This window comes from Triticum urartu, chromosome 2A (genome assembly GCF_056163025.1).
Source record: "Triticum urartu cultivar PI428250 chromosome 2A, HENAU_Tu73, whole genome shotgun sequence".
In the NCBI taxonomy this organism is placed as follows: domain Eukaryota; kingdom Viridiplantae; phylum Streptophyta; class Magnoliopsida; order Poales; family Poaceae; genus Triticum; species Triticum urartu.
Genome location: NC_141874.1, coordinates 482,481,992 through 482,489,845, shown reverse-complemented (window position 1 = coordinate 482,489,845; position 7,854 = coordinate 482,481,992). Strand labels below are relative to the sequence as shown.

Below are 7,854 nucleotides of genomic sequence, written 5' to 3'. Positions count from 1 at the left end.
GGACCCACGGGAGGGGCAGGCCGACTTCCGCGGGCCGGCTCCCTACTGGTCCGACTAGTGGCGCCCTTGCCGTCTTTCGGACTCTCACTGACTGGTAGGGCCCGTCATCCATGGGTCATACCGTCAGGCCGTTGTGGGTACAGGACTCCACCCACGTTGCTGACGTCAGGGATGGCATGGCAACAGTGCTATGCAAGACGGAGATCTCCGCTGGTATAGTGCACTGTCCCCTGGCCATCTCCTAGAAAAGGGGAGGGAGTGGGCTTTACTGTCGCCACTCCCTGTCCCATCCCCCCTGATGAGGGCATGGGCTTTTCTGGTGTCGTGGGCCAACTCCCCATGGCCGGCTTCTCCGGAAGCCGCCAGTCGGAGTCGGCCGGTCTTGATATCTTCTCTAGGACTTGGACGCATATGGGCTGCCGGCTGTTCCTCCAGACGCCCTCCTGAAGTCGGCTCTCCATCTATTGTCTTGAAGGGCGCAGTCAGCCCCGATGTCTTTGAAAGGTTATGGGCCTCGGGTTAGCCTACCCGTGGCCCATTTCCCCGACAGTAGTCCCCGAAGCTGATGAGGCACCGTGGACATCTAGCTGAGGAGCCTCAGTAGCTTCATTCTCCGAGTACTTGAGGTGGAAACTCCGCTTGACTCTCCCGGGCCGACTGGTAGGAGTCGGAGTCGCCTGACTTTGACTCGTCCAAAAAAATACTTTCGAATCCCCTGGCGGGAACTCAGTGGCGTACAAGCTAAGCTTCCTGGCTGCCACTCACTTCATGCCCACCACGTGGCGACCGGTGGCCGGGCCAGCCTACCTACCCATCCGCGAGATGGGACATGCCTGCAGGCGGGGGCCCGCCACTACCATGCCTCGGCACGCGAGCGGATCCGCTGCGACCGTGGGGGACGGTTGAGGTTCTCACGGAATTACCGCGTGCAGTAACTTTGCACGATAGACGTGGGAGGGGGGCGTGGGGTAGTGGGCATAGTAAATCCCACAACCGCCCCCTCGGCTTAGCAACCCACTGGGCTATAAGTAGGGGGAGGAGGGGAAACGGCGGAGCACGTGCGTCCCGCCTCCCCACTGCTTTCTCTCCTTCTTCTTCTCTCTCTCAGCACCTCGAGCCTCGTCGAACGTCGCGGCGGTCCGCTCACGATGAGCTCTTCCTCTGCCGTCACGCCCCCAACGGCGCACTCCGGTACCTGGGATGGTTCGGAGGTCCACGAGGATCACATCGACTTCCTCCGCAAGACGCGTTGATTGCCCGGCGAGGACCTTGTGAGGGTCCGCCTCGCGCGGAGGGGAGAAATTTCGCCGACGCTGCAGGAGGGTGAGCGGGTCGTCTTCCGCTCGCACTGCCTGCGCGGCCTGGGCCTGCTGGCGAGCAACTTCTTCCGCTCCTTCTTCGAGTTCTACGGACTCCAGCCGCACCACCTCACCCCCAACACGGTGGTGTTACTGTCTGCCTTCGTCACTCTGTGCGAAGGCTTCATCGGCATTCTCCCCACCATTGAGCTCTAGGGGGAGTTATTCTTCTCCAAGCTCGGCACCCAAGCCGCGGGCATGCCGGCTCAGTGCGGCGCGTTCATCTCCGTGCAGAGGTCGGGGGCCGACAACCCATTTCCCTCCATCAGGCTGATCAAATCGGTGAAGATGTGGCAGCGGTCATACTTCTACGTGAAGAACGTCTCCGCGGAGGGTGATTGGGTCAACCTGCCGGCCTACGTAGCCGGCCCGCCGGCTGGGAGACAGCCAAACTGGTCGCATCGGGCCCGGACGCTGACGCCTGTAGGAGCCGGCGCCGTTGCGCGGCTTCGAGTGCTGGTGCAGTCGGAGGGCCTGACCGGGCCGGACTTGCTGGCCGCCTTCGTGGCGCGCCGAGTGCCGCCCCTCCAAAGTCGCCCCCACATGATCTGCCAAATGAGCGGGCACCGAGACCCGAGCCGAATGTGCACCAAGGAGATGCCTCACGAGGAGGTAGCCTACATGGTGAACTATCTCGCGAGCTGCGACCTCAACGAAGAGTGGCAGTTCGGCAAGGAGCCTTATTCACGTGCTGCCCCTCCGCCTTTGGTGAGTCGTTTTCCTTCTCTGTTTTTCTTCAATTCTCCTGATATCTTTACTGCCGAGTCCATCTTGCTCGTTCTGACCAGTCGGCTTTGGTCAGAACCCCCTCCTCCAGCCAGCAGCCAGCACCGTGGCGCCGGACCACGAGTTCCTCCCCGACCGAGTGGAGAGCGATGTGGACGACCCCTACTTGGGGGCGGCGGCCCTGGAGGACGACGCCGAGGGAGGAGGCGGCGCATCAGGTGGCCCAAGACTTGGGGCCAGTCTCGAGGACTACCCTGATGATGAGGAGGAGGTCGCCCCGCACCACCAGCCAGGAGCCGGCCAGCCGGGCGCGGGCTCGTCAGCCCCGCCGGACGCTCAAGGCGGCGACAAGAAGTGCAGGGCTGGGACGAGCCTGTTCGGCAGCCGGCCGAAGAAGCCCAAGGGTTCAGACGCGGGGACCAAGCGGGACGAAGCGGCCGTAAAGGCCAACCGCTTCCGCAAGGTGGTGAAGACGCCGCAGCTGATTTCGACGTAAGTACTACCTCCCTTCGTACCCTCACATTTCTTTATTGAGTTTGTCTGAAATCCATTTACTTTATTTTCCCGACTTTAGGGCCCCGCTCTCTCTTGAGAAGTCGGCCGCCGGCTCCGTCATAAAGTCGGCGGAGACCTCCTCCACCACCCGGCGGATTGATCCCGCCGCCGACCTCTGGGAGGCGACGGAGCGGAACGTGCGGGAGGAGCGGGAAGCCGCCCGCCTGAAGAAGGCAGAAGCCGACAAGGCGGAGGCCGCCACCCTGAAGGAGCTGGCGGAGGCCGAGGCCGCCGATGCGGAGAATAAGCGCACAGAGGAAGCCGCACGCCACCAGTCGGCGGTGTTTGTCGTCCCCTTGAACTCCGCGCCACCGCCACCGGAGTTCACGGTGCAGACTGGGGAAGTCGGCGACGAGAACCCGGTCATGGAGAGGGACGCCAACGTCACCGCCACGTCGGAAGTCATTGTGCCGCCGCCGCCACCCTCCGAAAGCGCGCCAGGTGGGCAGCCGGCGGACCCGCCAGTGCTGCCAACTGGAGGTGCGGCGGCGGCGGGCCTAGCCCTTGAGGTCAGCACGCCGACGCGCCGTCGTCTCGCGAAGGCGGCCTCAGCGCCGCGTCCTCTGGAGACCGGCGCTGCGAGCTCCATGATCCCGGACACCGAGGTGTCGAGCGCCGCGCCCACCAGGTGGGTGCGGGGAGGCGGGACGGGCCCGTTGAACCGAGCGCTCTTGGACGTCCAAGCCAAGCTCCGGGCCGAGGGTGATGCCATCAAGGAGTGCACCAAGGCATATCTGGCGTCACGGACGGCCATCTGGGTACACATCCTTCCTTTTTGCTTTGCTTCCTTGTTTTTCTTTGTGGGGGCGCGCCAGCGCACCCACTGGGTGTAGTCCCCGAGTTTCGAGCCAGCTGCTGAGCAGGCGGCTCGGAACTCTAATCGGTGAGTTCCATGTACCAACACTTTTTCTGAAATTTTAATGCAGGATTACCACAATCTTCGCGTGACCTCCTTCAACGCCAATGTTGAGGAGCTGGCCAAGCGGACCGCCGACTTGTCGGACAACAGGGGTGAGTCTTCTTCTTTCTCTGCAGGGGTGCGCTGGCGCACCCGCGGGTTGTAGTCCCCGAGATTCGGGCCGACTGCTGAGCAGTCGGGCCAGATCTCCCCGGTGACCTTTCTTCTTTGTTGACGACTGACATCCCTTCCCCTCCTTCTTGAGAAGCCAACGCCGCCCTTCAGCAGCAGCTGGGCGAAGTCAACACCGCGCTGCGCGTCAAGGAGGAGGAGTGCGGCCAGCTGATGGAGGAGCGTGACCGGCTGGCTACGTAGCTGGCGGAGCAGAAGGAGTTGCTCCAAAGGGCCCAGAAGGAGGCGAAGGACAAGGAGACCGCCCTTCTCACCGAATTTGCGTCCGAGCGCTCCTCCTGGACCGGCAAGGAGGCGACGCTGGTCTCCAGCTTCCAAGCAATCGAAGATCTTGTCGATGGTGAGCTTCCCCTCGTTTCCTTTTCTGGGTTGCCGACTGCTAGTCGAGTCGGCCTTAAATTTTTAACCTTGTTTCTTCATTCTTCTTCCTTAGTAGACTTCTTCCTCGGCCATTCGGACGCCGCCAATCAAGCCATCGAGGCTGATCGTGAAGCACGAAGGGCGGACGGTGCACAGATGGCCGCCAAAGCCCCCCGAACTCTTGGTGAGCAGATTCTTAGCATCGAGGCCCGCCTTCGGCCAGCCCACCGGATGCTATGTCGGCTTCAACGTGTTGGCGCCCAGGCGATTGCCGCCCTATGGCCGGATATGCAGGCACCGTGCACCCCCAGTCGGACTGCCGACTGGCTGGAGGTCGCAGCCGGCCGTCTTGAGGCCTGGAAGGGTTCTTCGGCCCGGGTTGGAGCACACCGGGCTTTAGAATTCACCAAGGCGTGGTATCCTGGGCTGAGTTTAGCCCAGTTAGCCATGTTTCGGCTGGAGGCTCAGGCGGAGCTAGCGGCGGTGGAAGGCGATCTTGTCAAGCGTGCCGCGTTGATCGCCGAGTACACCGACACCAGCGTCTTCGTCCCAGAGCGGGCTGAGAACGGCGAGGAGGCACCGCCGGAATGGTTCGGGCTGAACCCGGACGACGACGAGGACTCGGCGGAGGTGATCGACTCCAGTGGCGAAGAGGAAGGTGATGAGGAGGAAGGAGACGAGGAGGAGGCACCAGAGGTCGAGGCAGACGGCCAGCCCGACCGCCCCTCTAGCAACGAGCTGTGCTCAACTGAGCCGGCTGTTGCCAAAGGTGATCAAGCGGAGACCAACCAGCCGGCCGCCCCGGCAACTGGCACCGCCGACCCCTCCGGTCCTCCGAGTCCGTCTGCGGCTTCCTAGGCTGCCACTTTATCTTTATTTTACCTGCTTAGCATTCTCAATGAACTTGTTATTTTGCACAATTCCACCCACTGGGAGTGGGTGTATCTTGAACTACTGTTTGATGATTCGGCCAAGGGCCTTTCTATGTAAATATTTATCCGCATTCTATCTCTTCTTGCTTATTTCTCTTTGACTATTTCCTTTGCCGCCTTCCCTTGGTTGTCGTCTTTCCAGTCGGATAGCCGCTCTGCGGACTGCCGCTAGATCAAAAACTTGGCTTCTTTGGGAAGGCAAGTACTTAGCCTTTTAGAGTTTTTAGCAAGTTAATTTAGGAAATGACAAACCAACTGCTAAAGATTCGGTTGTAAAAAGGCAGAAAACCGACTTTAAACTATGAGCGAGCTTTGAGTCCTTAGCCATTTTTCATATGGACACCCATTCTACCTTACTCCTGTTCGCCGGATAGTCGCTCTGCGATCTGCGGCTTCTAACAGGGGACGACTTAAGTGCCACACATTACTTGTCCGGCTGCAGGAAGTCGTTTCATAGCTCAAGTCGGCAAGTCCCCGGGCCGACTAGTCGAACCCGGTGCCAAGTGGCATAACGAAGAATAACATATTCATAGGTCATAACTCTTTATCATATAGATAAAAGAAGGAAGTCCCCGAGCTCTTCTTGAGGGGCCCGAGGTCTTCGTACTTTAATACAAAAGGTAGCGTGATACATACTGCATTAACTGTAAAATCTTTGGAGGAGGTTTGCGTTCCATGGCCGCTTCGTCTCTTTGCCGGAGTCGTCCCTCTTGCATGCTCGGTGCTTCTGAGCATCGAGCAGGTAGTAGGAGTCGTTGCCCAACACTTTGCTGATGATGAAAGGGCCTTCCCAAGGTGCTGAGACCTTTCCCTTCACTGAATCAGCCGGAGCACAAGGTCTCCTTCTTCGAAAGATCGCGGCTTGACCTTCCGGTTGTAGTATCGGCATAGGCTCTGCTGGTAGATGTTGGACCGGCTGAGTGCCAACAGCCGGCCCTCTTCCAGCAGATCGACGCCGTCTTGACATGCTTCTTCTGCTTCCTCTTCGGTGTACATGGTGATTCAAGGAGAGCCGAACTCTATGTCCGTTGGGATGACGGCTTCAGCACCATAGACGAGGAAGAAGGGCGTGAAGCCGGTTGACTTGTTTGGAGTCGTGCGCAGGCTCTAGAGGACGGCTGGCAACTCATCAAGCCAGCGGCCTGCCGAGCGCTCTAGAGGCTCGACTAGCCGAGGCTTGATGCCGGACAGGATTAGGCCGTTTGCTCGCTCTACCTGGCCGTTGGACTGCGGATGGGCAACGGACGCTAAGTCCAGTTGGATGCCCTGCGTCGCGCAGAAACGGACCAAGGCACCTTTGGCAAAATTTGTGCCGTTGTCGGTGATGATGCTGTGCGGTATGCCATACCGAGTTGTGATGTCGGAGATGAAGGTCACAGTGGTCGGACCATTTAAACTCTTGATTGGTTTTGCTTCTATCCACTTGGTGAACTTGTCCACTGCAACAAGTAAGTGAGTCAAACCGCCTTGTGCCGTCTTGAATGGTCCGACCATGTCCAGGCCCCAAACAGCAAAGGGCCAGGCAATGGGAATAGTTTTAAGTGCCGAAGCCGGCTGATGAGGCTTAGAGCGGAACTTCTGGCACCCCTTGCATTTTTGGACCAAAGACTTGGCGTCTTCAAGAGCAGTCGGCCAGAAGAAGCCATGGCAGAAAGCTTTGGCGATGAGTGCTCTTGAAGCCGCATGGTGGCCACACTCGCCTTGATGGATGTCTTTGAGGATTGCTTGGCCTTGCTCTGGCTCCACACAGCGCTGGTAAACACCAGTGATACTGCGCCTTACGAGCTCTCTATTGACGATGGTGTATGCTGCCGCCCGGCGTTGTACTTGCCGAGCCGAGATCTCATCGGTTGGCAGCTCTTTGTTCACCATGAATTTGAGGATGGGCTAGGCCCATGAGGGTGCTGCAATTTCTGCAACAGCCAAGACCGCGACTTGGACGAGGGTGGCTGGGCCGGGAGGTGGCGAGTTGGAGTCGGCAGCCGCTTGTTGTGTCGATGAAGTCCCCGGGCGGATTGGCGCAGTCCCCGGGCCGGGCTCTAAAGTCTCCGGGCCGAGCTCTAAAGTCACCGGGCTGACTGCCGCGGTCCCGGAGTCGGGTGCGACTGCCACGATTCCCGTGCTGCCTGCCGGAATACTTGTGCCGTCTGCGGGGGCTCTTGAGTCGGATCCGACTACTTCAGGAGGAGCCGGCACGAAGATGGAGTCTAACTCCGGTGATGGCTTGACGGACGGCTTGAGGAGGCACTGGAGAGCGACGCCGGACGGTATCGCCTGATGGGTGGAGCCGATTCGCGCCAGGGCGTCTGCTTGGTCGTTGTCGTTTCTTGGTACATGGAGAAATTCGCTCCCCTCAAAAGGTCCGCTGAGTTGCTGTACGAGGAAGCGGTAGCTTGCCATGTTTGCGTCCCTGGCGTCCCAATCGCCTGACGACTGTTGGACCACCAAGTCGGAGTCACCATAGCACAAGATCCAGCAAATGCCGAGCTCTTTGGCTAGCCGGAGCCCGTGAATGAGTGCCTCGTACTCGGCGACGTTGTTGGAGGCAGCAAAATGGATTTGCAGCACATATTTGAGCTTGTCGCCCTTGGGAGAGGTGAGGACGATGCTGACTCCCAAGCTGGTGCGCATCTTGGAACCGTCGAAATGCATTCGCCAATGGGTGGAGTCGGGCGCTGGCGGTAGATACTGGGTTTTGGCCCAGTCGACGAGGAAGTCGGCCAGCGCTTGTGACTTGATGGCAGTGCGAGGTTGGTAGTAGAAGGTGTAGGGGGCCAAATCTATGGCCCACTTGGCCACTCGACCCGAAGCATCTCGGCCGCCAATGATCTCA

General features: G+C 59.6%; 1 pseudogene; it reads right to left on the bottom strand.

The window, feature by feature from the left end:
- Positions 1 to 5,257: 5,257 nt before the first annotated feature.
- On the bottom strand, positions 5,258 to 7,421 carry LOC125537064 (uncharacterized; annotated as a pseudogene).
- Between the last annotated feature and the right edge of the window lie 433 nt (positions 7,422 to 7,854).